We start from the raw sequence: 3,375 nt of genomic DNA on the forward strand, positions 1-3,375 counted from the left end.
TCTGAAGAAGGGTCGAGGCCCGAAACATCAGCTTTCCTGCTCCTCTGATGCTGCTTGGCCTGCTGTGTTCATCCAGCTCTACATCTTGTTATCTCTAATTATTTCTGAGTTGTGCATGCCATGCAGGGTAGAATAGCAAATCAGTACTGTGTCTCTACTGATGTTGATTCAGCTCCTTCACACTGTCACTCAGTAACCCCTCTCCCCCAGCACCCTGTGTTACTGATTGTATCTCTCCTGGTGTCAATCCAGCTCTCTCACACTGTCACTCAGTAACCCCTCTCCCCCAGCACCCTGTGTAACTGACTGTACGTCTCCTGATGTTAATCCAGCTCCCTCACACTCACTCAGTAACCCCTCTCCCCCAGTACCCTGTGTTACTGACTGCATCTCTCCTGATATTAATCCAGCTCCCTCACACCGTCACTCAGCAATTTCTCACACCAGTTACTCCCTCTAATGCAGAAGTTATCCTCTTATGGTGTCTGATTCAAATTTCTGTCTCGAAAAGGTTTTCAGGTGGCTGATCTTTCAACTCGCTGAGTTACTTTGCTGGATTGAATGAACCCTTTCCCCCAAGTTCAGTGTGAAGCATCTCCAGATCAGGAGGCCATTACTTGGACAGGAACCTCTGATGTTTACTGGCCTTTGCAATTCTAAGCTGGAATCCATTGCTAACTGTAAACACTGCTGAAGAGGATGTGTGGAGGTGAAATGTTTCAGTGTAAATTCACCGCCCTCCCGCTCACTTTCTGAGGCATACTCTACAGCGGAGCTACTGTTTAGTAACTCTGCCCCCCCAGTTAGTACTGAAATATGAGTTTCGCTCACACCCGCATGTCTGGGAGTGGGATCATGCTGACTTCCAGTTTTGCTCACAATGGGGAGTGTTAACAACTTCCCAGAATCACCTTGGAGTCTCTAAGAAGTCAGGATTAACCTCCAGTGTTGTATGAGGTAATATTTCTGAAAGAGTCAATACTGATTCTGCATTAAGCTCTGTCCAACTCTAACGATGTCACATAATCCTGGATGGAGATAGAGGAGCCCAGCACAAGGTCCTACTGGAGACGGACATGTCATCGCTATTACTTCACTCAATCTACTCTACTGCGTTCGCTGCTCACAATGTGGTCCCCACTGCATTGGGGAAACGAAGCGTAGGCTGCGTGACTGCTTTGTAGAACGCCTATGTTCTGCCCCGCAAAAATGAACCCGAGTTTCCAGTTGCCTGCCACTTCAACACACCACCTTGTTCCCTGGCTGACATCTCTGTCTCAGTCTTCCTGCAATGCCTCAGTGAAGCTCAGCGCAAGCTGGAAGAATAGCATCTCATTTTCTGCTTGGGAACTCTACAGCCTTCTGGACTCAATATCGAGTTCAAGAACTTTAGGGCTTGAGCTTCTCCTATGTCCTTACCCTGACGCCCACACACCATGCCTTGTTATCACATGGTCTGCTATCACACACAATCCTTTGTTAGCTACTAACAGTCCCATTTCATAGCTATTCATTCTCCCAGACTGACCTTTATCCATTCCTTTGTCTATATAGCTTTTCTTCTCTCTCTCTTTGGGCTCTATCCCCACCTATTGTTTTCTACTTATCCCCCAGCCCCTACCCTATCTTCTGCATATAAACCGACATTTTCTGAGCTACCATCAGTTTTGAGGAAGGGTCACTGGACCTGAAACATTAACCCTCCACAGATGCTGCCAGACCTGTTGAGCTTTTCCAGCAATTTCTGTTCTTGTTTCTGATTTCCAGCGTCCACGGCTCTTTCAGTTCTTATATCATCGGTAGTTCTTGAGAGTCTCTGTAATTATGCCTAACTGGCCAGTATAACGTGGTACCTGTTGCTATCGTGTAATAAACTACATCTTTACAAGAGGTTTCACTTGCTCGGACTCTACAGTGGTCTATGCTGTACCAGTGCTAGTTGCACAGGGATGAAAGCACTAACCGTTGCATGATGTGGATGGGGTGTGTGTCCTTCTGCCTGCCGCTGTGAAAAGAAGAGGAAAGAAACATTGTTCACCAGGTTCACAGAAGGATGGGCTGGATGAGGAGAAGGCAGCCAGTGCCACTATGAGTGCAAGTGAGTGAGGATGGGTAACCTTGCAGAGCAAGAACAAACATCCAGCAGCAAACATCTCCGCCTGCGCCCCCACCACTGCACGTCACACAAAGGTGTTATAGACCACACCAGACCCCCTCAAAGTATTTTAAGAAGATAGCCTCGACCCTAACTTTTTCTTATTTTTAAGGCAAATGTAAAGTGTTGTGTTCCACTTTGGTCAAACTACTGAACATTAAGTAAAACACAACTTATTTAAGCACTATGGTTAAAATACAATCAAAGAAAGAGGAATTTAGAGTAACTTAACTCTATCAGAAAACTTAACAGATGCCGTACATACTACTCATTAACTGTTCCAAGATAGTAACATCCCATAAACACGCTCCTTGGCAAAATGGAAAATTCAGAAATGTAGATTTGTCTCACAGTTAGCCCAGCAGCAGAGAGAAACCCCAGCTTCTAGCTGTAACTGAAAGGGGGAAAAGATAGCTTCTACTCCTTCAAGCCCACAACAGCAACTGCTTGATGCTAAAGAAAAAAACTAGAAAGCCTGGTCTGTGAGACCTGCCCACACCCAGCCAGGCTGCTTCTATTGTTCCAACATTTTTTTTAAAAAGCCAAGGCCTCACAAGCTGTTTACTTTCATAATTTTGATAGACCGCTCGACACTGCTGCCTTACAACCTCTCTTTTTTAAAAAAAATCAGGACAAAATAACTTCTTACATAAGATAAAGTTGCACGGTATTACAGCTAATGTATTGGCATGGATAGAGGATTGGTTGACCAGTAGAAGGCAAAGAGTAGGGGTAAATGGATGTTTTTCTGGTTGGCAGTCAGTGGCTAGTGGTGTGCCTCAGGGATCAGTGTTGGGACTGCAATTGTTTATAATTTACATAGATGATTTGGAGTTGGAGACTAAGTGTGGTGTGTCAAAATTTGCAGATGACACTAAGGTGAGTGGTAGAGCAAAGTGTGCAGAAGACACTGAAAGTCTGCAGAGGGATATATTGTCTAAGTGAGTGGGCAAAGGTCTGGCAGGTGGAGTACAATGTTGATAAGTGTGAGGTCATCCATTTTGGTAGGAATAACAGCAAAATGGACTATGTTTTAAATCGTAAAAAATTGCAGCACGCTGCTGTGCAGAGGGACTTGGGTGTCCTTGTGCATGAATCGCTGAAGGTGGGATTGCAGGTGCAGCAGGTAATTAAAAAGGCAAATGGAATTTTGTCTGTCATTGCTAGAGGGATGGAGTTTAAAAACAGGGAGGCTATGCTGCAGCTGTATAGGGTCCTGG

This window comes from Rhincodon typus, unplaced genomic scaffold, assembly GCF_021869965.1.
Source record: "Rhincodon typus isolate 14 unplaced genomic scaffold, sRhiTyp1.1 hic_rhity00000432, whole genome shotgun sequence".
Taxonomy (NCBI): Eukaryota; Metazoa; Chordata; class Chondrichthyes; order Orectolobiformes; family Rhincodontidae; genus Rhincodon; species Rhincodon typus.